Source organism: Rana temporaria, chromosome 1 (genome assembly GCF_905171775.1).
Source record: "Rana temporaria chromosome 1, aRanTem1.1, whole genome shotgun sequence".
Taxonomy (NCBI): domain Eukaryota; kingdom Metazoa; phylum Chordata; class Amphibia; order Anura; family Ranidae; genus Rana; species Rana temporaria.
The window spans coordinates 49,567,017-49,585,875 of record NC_053489.1 but is presented as its reverse complement, the minus strand read 5'-3'; the positions used below and the strand labels follow the sequence as shown (position 1 = coordinate 49,585,875).

General features: G+C 45.2%; 1 protein-coding gene across 15 annotated transcripts in view; it reads right to left on the bottom strand.

Annotated features, from left to right (window-relative positions):
- The window catches only part of NEDD4L (NEDD4 like E3 ubiquitin protein ligase), a 615,111-nt gene that overhangs the window by 208,179 nt on the left and 388,073 nt on the right, over positions 1-18,859 (bottom strand). The gene's annotated exons all lie outside the window — the stretch shown is intronic.

Genomic DNA, 18,859 nt, shown 5'->3' with positions numbered 1-18,859 from the left:
TCAGTCTCGTGTAGCAATTAGGGGAGCCATGTAGATGGTGCATCAGTCTGCTGCTGCAGGAGAGCCGACAAGGGAGTGGAGCACGTCCCATCTCCTGTAACCGCTAGAGAGAGAAAGGAAAGAGTCCCCGATGACGCACATCCACGTGTGTATGCGATTGTGGAAGAGAGAACTTCAGGCTGGGCTCCCGCCAGGCTACGTGTCCAACGCGTTTTGCCCCCTCAGAGCCAAGTCATGGGGATCACCCCACCCACTAATGGTCACCTTGCCCACACACCTCCACCATTCCATTCTTCTGACAGAGCTCTGGGTTACAATAATTCTTGAGGCCCCGTTCACGCCTGAGAGGTTTTCAGCTCTAAAACGCTCAACAAGTCAAATCCCATTAATTTCAATGGCCGCTGTTGACATCTGAGCATTCGGTCACCTGAAGCAAAACGCCTGCCACTCCAAAAAGTACATGAGCTTCTTTATGGCAGAACACGAGTGTTTTTTGGTCCCATAGACTTCAATAGAAACGCCTGACTTGAGCGTTTTGACGATCGTATTCTGCTCAAACAGCAGCTTCTCCACCCCTAATTTCCTCCACCTCTCCTCCTAGTGCTTTCTATTGGTTAAAAAAAACACATGAAGATGTAAAACGCTTGAATTTCGCTTCTAAAATGCTTTAAAAACTTTTGTAAAAACCTGCAAAAATGCTTTAAAAAGCCCCCCGAAAAACTACAGTAAATAACTACACTCAGGTGTGAGTTCTGTATCAGAACTTACATAGAGAGTCAGGCCTTGTACTCACGAGCAGACATGTCCGATGAAACCGGTCCGCGGACCGTTTTCATCGGACATGTCTGCCCGGGGACTTCTGTTCGATGGCTGTACACACCATCGAACAGAAGTCCGCACGTAAACAATACGCGGGGCGTGTCCGCACCGGCGCCGCGGCGACGTGGGCGGGCCTGCCTTTTAAATGCTTCCACGCATGCGTCGAAGTCATTCGACGCATGCGAGGGACGGCGGGCGCTCGGACATGTACGGTAGGTCTGTACAGACGACCGTACATATCCGGGCGGACAGGTTTCCAGCGGACTGTTTTAAAGCAAGTCCAGGAAACAGTTGTCCGCTGGAAACCTGTCCGATCCGCCCGAAAATGGTCCGTTCGTGCCTACACACGGCCAAACCGCGGACCAGTTTCAGCAGACATGTTCGGTCGTGTGTACGGGGCCTCAAAGTGTTACTAAACCCACAACAAACCAGTCTGTATATGCAGTAAAGCATGCATGTTATACTCACTGTGGAACCTGAGGGGTTAATCCTCTGCATTGTGTAAAGAGGCTGTTTGATCCTGTTTTCTCTGACCTTCCCCTTCTTTTTCTGTCCCCAATCCATCTGTTGTTATTACAGAGCCTTGGAGGCACTCTGCACATGCTCAGTTTGATGTGTATTGCTAAATAGGCTTTTTTTTTTCTAAGGAGGGTTCATGTGATCCGCACAGGGCCAATCAGCACTGCTCAGAGGGTCAGGAGTCCTGCAGCCTCAAAAAACAGCCAAGAGTTGAACGAAAACGCCTCTGACAAACTTTAACCAGACAAGTCACAAGACAGCTATATACTGCCGATGATAAAAGGCATTTAGCAGTTTATATTTACTATAATAATAATTTTTCCTTGTTCTGTGTACTGCGGGAGACCAGATATTGTGATTGCAGCGACCTGGGTTTACCAACACTTTATGGCCCACTCTACTCCTCCATGTGACCAACCTGGTGATTGGCTGCACAGGCCCAAACAATGCATCCTGGGAGGAAGGGGAGCAGGTCATATGTTCCCCTATACCTGAATGTACTGGGTATCTTCAAGAGCTCCAACAGGCACGTCGTTGTACACTGACTTGGAGGTTCCACTCTCTGTGTATAGCCTGGCACTCCGAAGACGCCTCAGTTGAAATCGGGAAATACACTATATTGCCAAAAGTATTGGGTCGCCTGCCCTTACACACACATGAACTTTAATGGCATCCCAGTCTTAGTCCATAGGGTTCAATACTGAGTTGACCCACCCTTTTGCTATAACAGCTTCAACTCTTCAGGGAAGGCTGTCCACAAGGTTTGGGAGTGTGTCTATGGCAGGGGTGTCCAAACTTTTTTTTAAAGAGGGCCACATTTGATGAAGTGAACATGCATGAGGGCCGACCATTTTGCCTGCCATTCTTTGAACCACTTAAATTTGGACTAAGTGTGTTCGTTCGATACACTGCCCAACAAGAACTCTCTTTCCTTTGTGGCTGTGTGTGAGTAAAGAGATGAGCTCAGGCATATTATTTGGATATACCTTATTTATCAGCGTATAACACGCACCTTCACTTTAAGAGGGAAGTTTTCATAAAAAAACTTACATTTTAAATAAAGAACTGTGAAGCAAAATAAGGGTCAGTGCCCATCTGCAGCCTCACAAGTGCCCATCTGCAGACCCACCATTGCCAGGAATGCAGCACCCACCATTGCAGCCCGATTGATGCCCATCCATCTGCAGCCTTGAAGGGGACAGGTAGGGGTCAGGACGAGCGCCAAAGATTACCTACAGGAGAATCTCCTGTTTACACGGTGGACTCTTTAATAGAAAGTCTTGCCTCCTTTGATGGACAGAACAGTCGTTCAATGGTCGCGCTGGAGACGGGACTTCCTATTACAGAGGCCGCCGTTAAACAGGAAATTCTCCTCCTGTATGTACGGAACTCGTCCCGCCTCCTCCCTGTCCCCCTCCAAGGCAGCCAGCATATACATCTTTTGTGGCCCCGGTTGAAAAGGCCTGGCTCACAGTCTTCGCTCTAATTCATCCTAAAGGTGTTCTATCGGGTTGAGGTCTGTACTTTGTGAAGGCCAGTCGAGTTCCTCCACCCGAAACTCACTCATCCATGTCTTTATGGACCTTGCTTTGTACACTGGTGCACAATCATGTTGGAACAGGAAGGGGCCGTCCCCAAACCGTTCCTACAAAATTGGGAGCATGAAATTGTCAAAATGTCTTGGTATGCTGACACCTTAAAAATTCCCTTCACTGGAACTAAGGGGCCAAGCCCAACCTCTGAAAAAGAACCCCCACACCATAATCCCCCCTCCACTAAATGATTTGGACCAAACCAAGACGGTGACCAGAAATGGTGTCCCCCTTGGAAAATGTCCCCTCTATTACTATTCCGGTGTAAACCCAAAATTTGGGATTTTATTTTACGCTCACTTTTGATGATAACATGGGCAACCCCTGCAATACAAAAGTGACAGGTGTTCTAATCCTTCTCCAATCAATCCAAAACTAAAAAAAAAAAAAAATTATATAGTTTTGCCTTTAGGCCCCTTTTACACTGGGGCGTTTTTCGAGCGTTATTCGAGCGAAGCCTCATCTGCAATGCCAATGTGCTGTTAGGTTCAATAAAGGTTTATTGAGTTTTTAAGACAGCATAAACAGAAGGGTAACATGGTGTGACCCAGCGCCCGACAGAGGGCGACCCGATCACAAAATCATAAAACATATACAATCCGTATTGCAGAAGTTAAAGTGATACAAGCAGGTACTGCCGTGGGGGATGGATTTAGGAGGTGTCAATTCCCACAAGGCTCGTCCTTGGCCTGTAATGAGCCAATGTGCTGGTAAAGCCCCGCTAAGACCCTAACATTTTAGGGCGTTTTTGCAGTGCCTCAGTGTGAAAGGGTAAGGCGTTTTTACAGCACCTTCAATTCATTTCAATGGAGAGGGGCGTTTTTGGAGAGTTTTTTTCACCGCCCAAAAGCTGCTCCAAAGATGCTGCTTGCAGGACTCAGTGTGAAAGGGTCCATTGAGATGCATGGAGAGCGTTTTATGAGTGTTTTAATAGTGCTATTTTTAACGCTAAAACACTGTAAAAGCACTTCAGTGTGAAAGGGGTCTTAGTCACACCTTATAATTTGTAATCCACTTATTTTTGGGACTGAGCCACCACTGTTGTGCTGTATGGTTGCACGGTGGACAAGAAGGTGGCAGTCCTGCAAAGTTTGTGCCACTGCCCCGCCTCCAGTCTTTTCTCCAAAATACAATATAACAGCACCTTCAAGTCTACAGCATCTCTCCTTTCCACCCATTAGAACAGGGGTCCTCAAACTTTTTAAACAGGGGGCCAGTTCACGGTCCCTCAGACTGTTGGGGGGCCGGACTATAGTTTGAAAAAAAATATAAACAAATACCTTTGCACACTGCACATATTTTTTTTGTAGTGCACAAAAAACAGTTAATCAACATAAACTTATTAGTATTTTGCATAATCCCTTCATCAGAGTCCCCTCATAGCACAGAGTCCCCTCATAGCACAGAGTCCCCTCATGGCACAACAAATTTCCCCCATAGCACAGCACAGCACATGAGATTTCCCCCATAGCACAGCACATGAGATTTCCCCCATAGCACAGCACATGAGATTTCCCCCATAGCACAGCACATGAGATTTCCCCCATAGCACAGCACATGTGATAATGGTGAGGGGGGCTGCAATGCTGTGCTATGGGGGAAATCTCAAGCCCCCCTTACCTTTTTCAGCCTTACTGTGACCAACAATGTCTCACCAGCCAGTGTGTGCATCGGGATCCCGTTCTCCTGCTGTGTCAGAAGCTCACTGAAAAGTTTGGGCGCGCTGTGAAAGTAGTCCCGCCCTCCTCCTAGACAAGATAGACAGAACACTGCGTCTATCACACGACCTGGTCGAAGAGGAGAGCGGGACTTTTATCACAGCGCGTCCAAAATTTTCAGTGAGCTCCTGACACAGCAGTCTACCGGCCCTGCGTGCAGTGGGCCGGATGAATGTCATCGGCGGGCCGCATGCGGCCCGCGGGCCGTAGTTTGAGGACCCCTGCATTAGAACATAAAAAAAAAGTACTCCCATGGGCAGCCTGCCACCGGCTAGCATGTGGCAGATCTAAATAAACAGCAATGTCATTTATCAAGCTGAATCTAAAAATTAGAGTATGAATTAATAAAAAGGATGGATCTGCACTGTTACCTAAAGCTAAGGCTGTCACCTTTTCTGGGAAAATATGCCAACAGATTATCTCTGTCCTATTAGTAACATTGGCAAAAAGCCCAATTTCTGCAGCCTGGCTCGTAAAATATTGGGCAGATGGTAATCCTACCTAAAACTAATCTTCAGCAAAAATAAATTCACGTGCTTTTTTACGTATTTATCAGCGTATATCACGCACTATTTTCCCCTTAAAATAAGAGGAAAATCGTGGGTGCGCGATATACGCCGATAGCCGCTTCCCGCGCTCAGTTTGAAATCCTGCGCCGACATATACCGAGTGCAGTACACTCGGGTACATTCGTCAAGGCTCGGCTTCGCTCGTGCTCACGCATAAACGTCACAGAGCGTGAGCGACGCCGAGCCTTGCCGAATGTACCCGAGTGTACTGCACTCGGTATATGTCGGCGGAGGCGTTCGAACTGAGCGCGGGAAGCGGGGACTCGACTTGAGGCGCGCGCTGGAGAACACCATCGAGGCCGGAGACGGACGCTGGGAAGACACCAAAACTGTAAGTAATAAAATCATATAACTTTTTTTTTACAGGAATTTCGGGGGCAACTTTAGGGGTGCGCGGTATACGCGGGAGCGCGTTATACCACGATAAATACGGTATATAATGAATGGAGCCCTCTTCTTAACACAACAGACCACAATAGTGTGAATCCACCCTAACCCTAAAACCAGTTTTCATTAGGGCAAAATGGTGGCTGCCATTTCAGAACTCCTGAAAACATAAGTTGCTTGGTTGTTGTTATATCCACGTGCCCTCCGGAAGTTTTACCCCCCTTCATGACCAGGCTTGCTATTCGGTACTGCGCCACTTTAACTTGTAATTACTCAGTCATTGAATACTGTACGCAAATTAAATTTATATAATTTCTTTCATTTGGAGGGTTTTATATTTTTTGCGATATAAAAAAAAAAAAGACCGAAATGTTTAAAAAAAAAAAAGACTGTTTACTTTCTGCTATAAAAATATATCCAATAAAAAAATGTTTGAAATGTATGGAAAATTTTATTCTGCCACATGTCTAGAAGAAAAATGCCAATAAGTGTATATCATTTGGGAATAGGAGCATTCTGTACTCTATGGGAGTTTGTTTTATGGTTTGCTTTATGTATATCTGTCTGTTAAGAAAATGCAATAAAAATATCTTAAAAAAAATAAAATAAAGAAGTGTATATCATTTGGTTTGCATGTAAGCTATAGCGTCTACAAACTATAGTGAGTGAGTGAAAAACTTGTGAAGCGCAACACATGCAAACTGAATCGCCTCTGGGCGCTGTTTCCATTCCATGGGTGAGGGAAGCCCCTTGACCTCAGAAGAGATAGTCAACTATAGCATATATACTGGAATTTTTTTTTTATACTAGTAATGGCAGCGATCAGCAACTTATAGTGGGATTGTGCACCCCTCCCGCTGAAAATGACTTCAGAGGATGGATGATGTAATCCTCGGCACCCCCCCCCCCCCCCGCTCAACAAATTCAAAGCTCCAGGGAGGAGCTGCAGCTGTGTAAGGGGGCCCCAAAATAAACTCTCAAGCCGGCGCCGACTTTGGTCGATCGGCGGATTCCCCCCCCCCCCCCGCTCAACAACTTAGATTTTATTTTGGCATCTCCAGCCCCCCCTGCTCAACAATTATGATCAGTCGGTGGTAACAACCCACCCCCCCTTCCCTGCTCCAGGGGGCCCCTTCGATTATTAAGCCCACGGGCCCCCACCACCCTGAGTCCTGCCCTGGTCGTACCCATATGGATGTTGCTGCTTTATGCAAGACTATTAGTTTCGTTTTAGAATGTGGTGTCCCGAGATTGTGTGGAAATTAAAAAAAGTGCCTTGACTGAAAAAAAAGTTTGAGAAACACTGGTCTACAGTACAGTAAGTGAAGGCGAAGTTCTCAAATGGTAGAATGTTTGACAGGAATTTAAACATTTCCCAACTCTATTGAAAATTAAAAAAAAAAAAAAAATAGCTTTACATCAGTGATGGCGAACCTTGGCACCCCACATGTTTTAAAACTACATTTCCCATGATGCTCATCGACACTGCAGTGCAAGAGCATCATGGGAAATGTAGTTCCAAAACATCTGGGGTGCCAAGGTTGGCCATCACTGCTTTAGATATACAATAAAGAAACAATACAGCCACAGTCACGTACAGACTAGGGTGTCCACGTGTCCTGGATTGCCTGGGACTGTCCCTCAATTGATATGTCAGTCCTGGGACCCGGGCACCTTCATTCCGGGACAATACAGTGTTGGAGAAGACCCAGCTAACAATTGGGACTGGTGTGATCTTCAATCTCCAGATGGTGACTCCACTTCTTTCCTTCAATGCATGTGGCTCATGCAGAGGGAGCGACAGCAGCACTGCATCTGGTGGTAGGCTATGGGTGACAAGCAGGACTGTATCTGGTAGCAAGTGGCACAATAACCTGACAAATAACCCGCCGCCAAATTCCCCATCAACCCTGAGACTACATTCCCCCCATCTTTTTTGGGGGGAAGGTATGTCCCTGAATGGCAGTTTGGAAATGTGGTCACACTAGTACAGACTTGTCTTCTAACACCTAAATGACCTGTATAAAATTATTGGCCCAAAGCCTTGATTTTTTAGATATGTCTAGTATACTTCTCACATACTTTATATGCCAATCGTCACAGATTCGCAGAGGCAGCCTCACATCTCGTATGGCAGTCCCGATACTATATTCTAGGTGATAAGCTAGGTTTATAATGTCACTCTTACGTGAGTTATTGCGCTTGCGCAGAAACTCAATAAAGCATTCATTACGATGATTGGAGGCCTAAAGTGGGTGGCCCCTGCAAGGTTAAAGGAAAGGTTTGAGTGAGCCACTTCGGCAGGTGGGCAGGCCTCTGGCAGAATGTGGGTCCTGGGGGCCTGGACTGAAATGTTGTCATGTCAGTATGTCCTCTTTATATTCTTTTAGTGGTTAGAGGTCCTTTACCTCTTCTATAAAGATCACAGTGCCATATATCAGCTTCTCATACTTTACCCACAAGCTGATATCTATCCTGCCCTGCTCATCTTTTAAACGGGCACCATTGGCTGCTGTTCTATTGAAACCTGATAAACAAACATTCCTATTGCACTGGCTCATTGTTTTGGTTTGAGACTGGCGGTAGTGCTGCTCCTGCATTGCTGAAAGGTCAGTGGTGTCTACTATGCTGAGCATCTGTCATTTCTCACACTGCTATGTTCCACCAGCTATGTAAATTGAAGTGGAAACTTCTGAGTTATGAACATAACGTGTTCCCAACGGCCAGCCGGCTCTCCTGCACCTGACGCTGACCCCGGCCTGCCTTTGCCAGTCTTCTAAGAGAATCATTGCTTGTAAGGCAGAGCAGCAGTATCATCAACTTAGTAAATAGTCCTTATTCATAACTCCCGTAGGCTCTTGAAGGTACCCAAGAAGAGCTACAAGACTTCTCGAGTGGTCGATTAATCCCGGATTTTAAGGCTAGGTTCAAATTTATGAGTGTTGGGAATGCGTGCAAAATTATTTATTTCAGGTACTTAAATTTACGCAGTGCTTTACATATACATTGTACATTTACATCAGTCCCTACCCTCAAGGAGCTTACAATCTAAGGTCCCTAACTCACATTCATACATACAGTCTTTGGCTTATGCTCTTTCCTGACATGCACAGAAAACCTCTGCCCTTACCAGATGCATGGCCGTGCCATTGTTAATGGCACCTCCGTGCATCTGCAAAGACGTGTGCCAAACCACATGGTGCCACAGCACCATGCAGTTCACTGCAGTGCATAGAGCAGCCCACTGAAATGAATAGGCTGACTACATGTGCCCATTCACAGTCACACCTGCATGGTGTGAACTGAGACTAAGGCCTAATTCACATGGCTGATTAGGGTCAAGAAGAATCATGACATGCACATGGGTGCCTGGGACTATACAACATCAAATTCGCATTTCTCCACCTGGGAGCCACAGGTGCTGTGTACAGCTGCCCATAGAAATGTAGAGATATACAGACCTTGACATATGAGAGTCTGTATTTTTTTTATTGTTTTGAAAAGTGATATGCATGGGCATGTTCGGACTAGGATCTGAATCCAAATGTGCCAGCCCACCAGGATGTTGTCACTTGTACGAGCCAATCATTTGCATCTGGGGAATACCCTGCCCTGCAGCTGTATGTATGCAAAGGGCCTTAAAAAGGTGTGGCTGTGGGGCAGTAAATACTAAACATGTGCATTCGTTTTCGTTCGAATGCATTTGTCTGAATTTCAGGTATTTTCGTTATCGTTTTAACAAACGATAACGAAAGCACAAAAAACGAAAACCAAAAGATCCGACATAAACAAATGCTTTATTTTCGTTTTCGTTGCGAAAGAATGTGCCTAACCTTAACTCTATTAGTCCAATATTATTCTACATAAAGAGAAAAGATTCGACATAGAGAGACACGAAGATTCGACATAGAGAGACACGAAGATTCGACATAGAGAGACACGAAGATTCGACATAGAGAGACACGAAGATTCGACATAGAGAGACACGAAGATTCGACATAGAGAGACACGAAGATTCGACATAGAGAGACACGAAGATTCGACATAGAGAGACACGAAGATTCGACATAGAGAGACACGAAGATTCGACATAGAGAGACACGAAGATTCGACATAGAGAGACACGAAGATTCGACATAGAGAGACATGAAGATTCGACATAGAGAGACATGAAGATTCGACATAGAGAGACATGAAGATTCGACATAGAGAGACATGAAGATTCGACATAGAGAGACATGAAGAGTCGACATAAAGAGACATGAAGAGTCGACCTAGAGAGACATGAAGATTCGACATAGAGAGACATGAAGAGTCGACATAGAGAGACATGAAGAGTCGACATAGAGAGACATGAAGAGTCGACATAGAGAGACATGAAGAGTCGACATAGAGAGTCAATTTTTTTATTTATTTTTTTAAAGATTCTATCGAATATTTTTTTTTTTTCTTAGAACATTCGACAGACACCATAAGCCTTCAATGACAGATTCAACCTTAATTTGGATTTTCGGACGAATGCTTTTTTTTTTACGAAAAACGAAATAAAAACAAATTTTGGGAGTAACTAAATAAATGTATTTTTCGAACGAAAACGAAACAAAATATTTCAGTGTGCACATGTCTAGTAAATACCCTAGTGGCAGATTAGTGAACAGTACAGCTTCTTGGCGGGCTTGAACACGTGGGCTTCGATCCTAGTCCGAACAAAGCCCAAGCCCCGTCACCAGTTTCGATGCATCTGTATTGCATTGAGCTGATTGGAACTGAATGTTCAACTAAGCTTGAAACCTGAACACCAGGATAAGGAAATATCGTATATATAAAAGATTCATGTGTATTCTTACTTCAGTCTTGTACTTTGTGTATTTCTTCCGGATCTGTTTTAACAGAATATCCTGTGTTGTTGGAGGTAACCAAAGCACCCAGATGGGTCAACATAAAAACTCCAGGTGGATAGGGGGTTGGTGGGAATTATACCAAAAAGTGAAAAAGAATCAGATGTGGGTACATAGCTATTGACGCAGCATATTTGTTAAATGCCAGCTAAATCCAGCCAGCTGTTGGGCACAAGCCATAGTGTACAGTGAGCTGAATCATCGGTAAACCCCAACAGGTTTTAAAATACCCTGTAATACGACCACATCCCATAATTAGCTAAATGAGCAGGGCCAAGTTTTACAGCAACTAAATGTTTATCTGACCTCTGGGTGAACCAAGTGAAATGAATTATTCACCAGTTATAGCGGGAGGGGGACCCCAGTGACTAGCGCTGACCACAGATTGGAAGAAGTCTTGCTGAGAAAGATGGGTGGTAAGACACTCCCCCTCGTTTCAACATTCGATTGGGACCCGCCATGCTTTAGCTTGGATTTCTTCTCGATAAAGAAAATGGTAATGATTGGTGCCGGGTCACATGCCAATTGACATCAGACTGGAGAATAGCTGCATAATGACAAACAGCAGGCACAGAAAGCATTTTCTATTACATAATTGCCAACATCTTGGTCCCACAGCCTGTGGTACACCATCACCCCAGCCGAAGGCCCACAGTTGATAAGTCCACCTTCCAGACAGTCCCCAGTATACTGCAACCCCTGCCCACAGCTTACAGTTCTCAAGGCCTCCTGCCCAGATCATGCCCACTTTCTCAGTGATCCTGCTAACTTTCTGGGAGGTTTTACCCCTGATTATATGGGAACTCAAACTCCCTCAGCTAACACACTTTATTGAGCTATGGAATATGCTCAGAAACTCAAACAAAGATGGCCGTTCATCTTAATTCAATTACGCGAGTAATATAAACTATTCCTTGCTACGTCTTACTAACCGCTCAGTTCCTGCTACTCCTCTCTGTCAACCCTTCCACTGGATTCCACTCATCCAACAAATTGAATTCAAAATATTATCAACTTAAAAAGCCACCCACAACTCGGCCCTCCCGCTACACCACTAACCTAGTCTCAAAATACCAACTTAATCCTTCTCTTTGTTCCTCCCAAGACCTTGTGCTCTCTAGCTCCCTCATCACCTCCTCCCATGCTCACCTCCAGGACTTTTTCTCAGCCTCTCCTATGGATCTCCTTACCCCAATCTGTCTATCTCCTACTCTGTTTGCTTTCAGACGATCCCTGAAAACCCTCCTCCTATCTCCAGCCTATCCCACCCCCACCTAACAAGTGTACTTTTATTTTCTCCATCAGCTCCTCCCCCACAGCCATTACCTTCTGTAATACTTGATCCTCCCTCCTAAATTGTAAGCTCTAACGAGCAGGGCCCTCTGATTCCTCCCGAATTGATTGTATTGTAACTGTACTCTCTGCCCTCATGTTGTAAAGCACTGTGCAAAATGGAGCTATACAAATCCTGTATAATAATGTAGCGCTACCCCCGGAGGAGCCGCTGGTTAGATTTGGGATTGGCGTATTTAAGTTACCTCTATACTGTGTCTAGGGGTGATGGTGGTGTTGAGAGCAGTAACAGAATGTCCAGACCGTTGGTTGACATTTTCAATGCTTTATTCTCTGGTCAAACACGACCAACGTGTGAACTTGAGGTAGACAGGATAGGTTGGTGAAGGAAGAGCAACTTCACAGAATCAGGCTATGGATAGTAAAGGCAGTCCTGCCCTTTAGTAATTGTATTCGTCTCGTCGTCACTCCAGCCGGAATGGGTAAAGTGCCCCTGGACAGACCTCTCTCACAGGCCTGGCAGCCAGAGCGCCACTTAGAACTTCTGGGAGGAACAAGTCTCTGCCACCGACTTGGCTCTGATTAAATTGGGATGTTAAAGACCTCTGCCACAGGCCTAGTGCTTGAAGTTTGAACGATAGAGCAAATCCTCCCAGTATGTCTTTGGGGTTACCGACCGACAGTTTGAATGTAATCGGTCAGTGTGCGGTCACCCAGATCCCCGGTGGTTCGTTCAAGCCCTGTTGGATCACCTGCCTCCGGGTTCTCCTCAGACGGATCCCCCACCGAACAGCACCCAGCTTGGGATCTTCTCAATGGTAGGCCATAGTGGCGGGGCCCGTGATGTGCGCATGCGCAAACTTGCTGCCTCATGTGGGAACGCTTCCTGCATCAACACCCTGTAGGCTAATGAAAAAACCCTGCAGGGGAAAGGAGCCACCATAACCCTGGAAACGAGGGCCAACACCAAGGGGAACATTTGATTCAGGAGAAAAACAAGACTTTAGAACATTGAATAGCAGATAGAAAGATAGTGAGAAAAACAATCAGCGCCACAATGCTAATAAATTACTCCTATAACGACGTGAAAAAAATCAAATATACCCCTCTGAGTGTCTTCACAGCTGCTGAGCACTTATAGTGATACACCACACCTATTGCAATATTAATTTTATGAAAATAGTGCAGCGCTGCGTACCTATAAATCTTATATAAACAAATAATTATACATAAAAAAAAAAAAAAAACTTTTTTTTTTTTAAACAGTTCATATGTAGGTTTCCAAAGCTGTCACCGCTCTGTAAAATCCTATTTAACCACTTCCAGACCGCCGCAAGTACATATACGTCTGCAGAACGGCACGGACAGGCACATGTACGTACCTGTACGTGCTCTGCTTGAAGTGGGTCGGGGGTCCGATCGGGAACCCCCCCGGTACATGCGGCGGTTCCCGTGGCTTCAGGAGCGATCCGGGACGAGGCGCGGCTATTCGTTTATAGCCGCCCTGTCGCGATCGCTCCCCGGAGTTGAAGAACGGGGAGAGCCGTATGTAAACACGGCTTCCCCGTGCTTCACCGTGGCGGCTACATCGATCGTGTGATCCTTTTTATAGGGAGACTCGATCGATGACTTCAGACCTACAGCCACACCCCCCTACAGTTGTAAACACACACTAGGTGAACCCTAACTCCTACAGCGCCCCCTATGGTTAACTCCCAAACTGCAACTGTCATTTTCACAATAAACAATGCAATTTAAATGCATTTTTTGCTGTGAAAATGACAATGGTCCCAAAAATGTGTCAAAATTGTCCGAAGTGTCTGCCATAATGTCGCAGTCACGAAAAAAATCGCTGATTGCCGCTATTAGTAGTAAAAAAAAAAAAATAATAAAACTATCCCCTATTTTGTAAACGCTATAAATTTTGCGCAAACCAATCGATAAACGCTTATTGCGATTTTTTTTTACCAAAAATAGGTAGAAGAATACGTATCGGCCTAAACTGAGGAAAAAAAAATGTTATATATGTTTTTGGGGGATATTTATTATAGCAAAAAGTAAAAAATGTAAAAAAATTTTCAAAATTGTCGCTCTATTTTTGTTTATAGCGCAAAAAATAAAAACCGCAGAGGTGATCAAATACCACCAAAAGAAAGCTCTATTTGTGGGGGGAAAAGGACGCCAATTTTGTTTGGGAGCCACGTCGCACGACCGCACAATTGTCTGTTAAAGCAACGTAGTGCTGAATTGTAAAAACCCCTTGGGTCATTTAGCAGCATATTGGTCCGGGCCTTAAGTGGTTAAATGGATCCAATATTCAGTGCACACCACCACCTGCTAAAATACCTGCTCACCTCAAGGATGAGTATAAAACTCAGACAGATCACTCCATGTGTCCACCACGATCAGTCCACTTTACCAATGGTAGTAATTCCTACAGTCCCCAGACTGCACTTCTGTGTGGGTAATCAACTTTTGAATTTTCTCCAAACACCACCTTCCTCCATTCTCTTTTTAATAATCAATTCCACTTATATTTCATGGGGTTAAGGACATGAAACAAAAAACACAAATACCATAGTGTTCTCTGCTTTTAAATTTATAAAAAAAGCCCCCCCTAAAAAGTTACACTTACAATAAAGAACAATAAAAACAGCATGTATCAAATCACCAGCTCATTCACCGGAGATCTAGACTCATGGTGCTTCGCCTGACATCGCAGATTTGACCCCTCCCCTCTAAACATGTGTCGGCCTCTCATTGGCCTTCATTAGTAGATACTAATGTGTGAAGCCAGCAGACGAAGAAGAAACTTAAAGTGGTTCTGCAGCAGCCCTCCTAACTTACCCGAGTCATATCTCAATTCAGAGATGTTGCACTAGAGCCTCGATTGTCCGGTACACTCCCTCATCATTGGCTGAGGTAGCAGTGGGAGCCATTGGCTCCCACTGCTGTCAAAGTCAGCGAGCCAATGAGGAGAGAAAGAGGGTAGGGCAGAGCCGCGGCTCTGTGTCTGAATGTACACACAGAGAAGCATCTCGGGTGCCCCCATAGCAAGCAACTTGCTGAGGGTGCACTCAGGAGGGCGGGCCAGGAGAACCGTCAAGGGACCTGAGAAGAGGAGGATCTGGGCTTGTCTGTGCAAAACCACTGTCCAGAGCAGATAAGTATAATATGTTTGCTATTTTTAAACAAACAAAAAAAAAAGTCTTTAATATTACCTTAAGCTGTATGGATTGGTGTACCTTGGTGGTCATCGTGGGCTGGCAATTCAAATCTTTGGAGACTTTCAAAATTAAAACAATGATATCACATACTAGGACCCATCTATGGTATGGTGTCCTTTGTAGGATTCCAGTTAATGGTGGGTTAACTGGGAATTTGGAGGTATCTGCGGAGAGTTGGGCTTGTCCCCAAGCCGGGGTTTTGCGGCTGGGGACCTTTAAGTGGTTCAGCAGATACAAAACAAACGTTCCTTAGTGCCTTCAAAGATAGGCAACCTTGATTATTATTGTTAATACTAAGTTTCTGTTTAAAGGAATGTTTTACTGTATATTACTTGTCTTAATACATTTCAGCTATGAACAATTTTTAAATCCAAAATGGTGTTTGTCTAATTATTTTAAATGCAATTTGGTAAGACGGGTATGGGGGGCATAGCGGTTATTATGGCAATGTCAGGGCTGGACTCAGCCCTTTCTTCTCTAAGCTGGCCGCTCAGCTGTTGGCAAATTGCCAGCTCCAATCTCTCCACAGTGACTCACCTGTTGATGATCTGCTCGTCAGTCCTGCCTACTTAAACGCTTTAAGCATGTAATTTTTTTTTGGGGGGGGGGAGTGGGGGCTTCGGTAGGAGTGGGACTTCCTGTCCCACTTCCACATAGGGACCGCCTAGGTGACTCCTCCTCTCGCCTTAGGCGGCCCCTCCCTCTAGGGGATCTCCTGGGACACGTGACAGGCCCCAGGTTGACGCCTGTCCACTCCTAGAGCGCAGCGCTACTCGAGCATGTGCAGTGAGTGCCCGGCCATGAAGCCAAAAGCTGTCACGGCCGGGTGCCCACAGTGTGAATGGAGGCGCCGGCGGCTGGACCGTGGAGCAGGGAAGTGTCTGTTTATTAAAAGTCAGCAACTTAACTTTTTGTAGCTGCTGACTTTTAACAAACATAAAAAGGCTGGAACATCGCTTTAAGCCTTCCAGCTCAGTTTCTCTCTGCCTTCGCCTTGGTCAACATCACAGAGACTAGCTCTTGCGTTCCTGTTGAAGACTTGCTTGGCCGACGTTCCTTCTGGCTCCAGATCCTGCTTGCTGTTCTACTACGTCTGTCTCTGGCTCTGACATTTGGCCTGGCTGACTATTCGATCCGGTTCCTGAACTCTGGCTATGTTTTGACCACGTTTACTGTTTATCTTTTTATTATTAAACAAGTGTGATTTTACTGTACTTCTGTCTCGGTCTGATTCATTGTTTCTGACAGGTGAGTGGTTGGTGTTTTACTCTAGTCATGTATTTACTGACACTAAAAACATCAGGCCTTCAATATTTATTTAAGCATCCTCAAGGTGGATGAGTCAAGCACATTTCAAAAGCAGAGTTGAGAGTCGTTGATATGAAATCTCATAAAACCAAGACAATGGAACCAAAGAATGCCTGCACAGGAAGAAGAAAAAAAAAATTTTTTTTTACTTCTTTTTGACTGGAGTCCCCCTTTAAATACTGCCTTTTCAGCACATTGTGCCGGGTCTTCTTTAAGATTGTAGCGCTCCAGCAACCAGGAGACAAATCCCCGTGTCCCTGCATCTGTTCTGGATGGCATCTGACATTATCATCCTGACAGTTCAGTGAAGCTCTGCCGTGTACTATCGTTAGAGCGACAGCAACAGCAAAACAAACAACAAACAGGCGGCAGATGGAACGCACTTCTGCTTTCTGATTCTTTTCTGTTGGTTCTGATCATCTCCAAGGAGCCACTAACTTTGGTGGCCTTAGCGTACATAAAACAAGGAAATCAGCATGAATAAATAATAACAGGAGCCTCTATCATTCAGTGCTAGACATCACCCCTTCTAAGAATTATTTATTAATGGAAGGCTATAAATAAGAAAGCTCATTGATAAACCGTAAGGGCTACTACAGCATTTGTTGCATAACGCAGAGTTGCTTGCATTTGAACGCGACATTACCTGAATGCAAACCTCTTAAATTATTTATGTGCATGTGGTTCAGTAGCGTTTCTACTGCAAGTCCTGGAATCGGGGATGCATTTGATCTGCCTTTGCCTTCAAAATAGTAGAGGATCTCAATCAGACCAGCCGTGTCCAAAACAAAACCTCAAAGCAGATCAAATGCTGCCCCTAAGGGCTCTTTCACATAGGTGGCCGGGAAGCACTAAAAACAGGCGGCAGAGCTATGGTTTGACCACATACACACCCCCCTACAAACACACACACATCATGGCCGCAATGCATTGCTTGGGGTTAGCTGCATTTTTAACTTGGGCTACAGAGTTTGACAGGAGCACTTGAGGAAAAGAGGATAGCCCCTGGAAGCCACACATCTAGGCTTTCTGTTGAGATGAGTGGAGTGGCAACCTCAGCCTGGACTCCGACCAGGCCACGCCCAGACCCAACGCATTTTGCTCTATCCCCGGTGCTTAGTCGTGGGGAACATGACATTGTCAGGAGCACTGTTTGTCAAAACTCACCCATTGGGATCAACTGGGCCACACCACAACTGTGAGAAGAGCGCTTGGCAGCGCGGTTATGGGTAAAGTTTTGAGTTAAGATATGCTATCCAAATGGAGAGAACAAATATAAAAGTAGGTTTTATCTCAATTTGGCTGCAAAAGTGCTTAAAAATGCTTTAAATTAATAATATTAACAAAAAAAGCAGATAGTGAAAATTGTGGTGTGCCCTAACAAGTGACCAGCATAGATGTAACCTCCAACGTTGGTAGTCTGAAAAAAATTGCCCTCTTGCATTGGTGGCCTCAGTGGGTGATCAGTTCTCTATTGCTCACTGCTCAAGGAACCCCAGCAGGAACCCTAGCTGAGAAAGTCTTTTCTAAATGGTCATCCATACTGTACAAAAAAAACAAGAAAAATACATGAGGGTTGCCAATGCTGACCTTCAGCTGAGAATGGTAGATATGTGGCTGCAGTGGCAGTCAGTGCTTTGATTTAATAAACTGGAACTCCTGATCTGCATTTTTTACTCAAAATCAAGTATTAACATAGATTGGGGGTCAGCAACCTGTAAATCAGACAGGTCACTGGGGGCCATACCAGAGCACCAACAGAGTTCAATGCAGAGGGACTGCTTGTAAAGTCAGAGCTGTAGTAAGGAGAAAAATCCGCATAAACCGATAAACTCCTCTGTAGTTCTGGCTCCTGTCCCATGCGGATTGATAGCAACTGCACTCCACCTCTTATTTCGGGTAGCGGTCTCCAGAGTGGTGCCAGCAGCAGGAAAGCAAAGATATTCAGGTCAGTGTGAAGCAATACACTTTCACACTATTGTGCTGCGGTTTACCCACACCGCGAGTGCAGTGCAGTGTACCTGTGGATTTTCTGTGCCTAACCATAGACTTCTAATTTATCCTCTGGGGTTATGTGCACTTTCTGAATGCAGGAGTTTTAGTTTGCTTTCACAAAGTGCAAGACACCTGGCTGAAGGATATAAAAGAAGTCTACGGCAAAGAGCAGCTAACCCAGGAAAGGTGCAGTGCAGGTAAACCGAAGCACATCACTGTGAAAGCAGCCGTATAGGGGGCCCAGAACAGTAAAGGTTTGTTTAGTTTGGGGTGTGGTAAAACGCCATAGTAAGACGTGTTTTTATCACCCCTGGCCCAACTGCACCCCATTTAGCTGCAGTGGCCAAATAGACGTATGCATTGCTTCAGAGGTTGAAGGGGTGGGGGGGTCAGCCTGTCAGTGCTCAGACCATACGCCGCACACTGCATCAAATTGGTCTGCATGGCTGTCATCCCAGAAGGAAGCCTCTCCTAAGGATGATGCACAAGAATGCCCGCAAATAAGACAAGCAGACTAAGGACATGGATTACTGG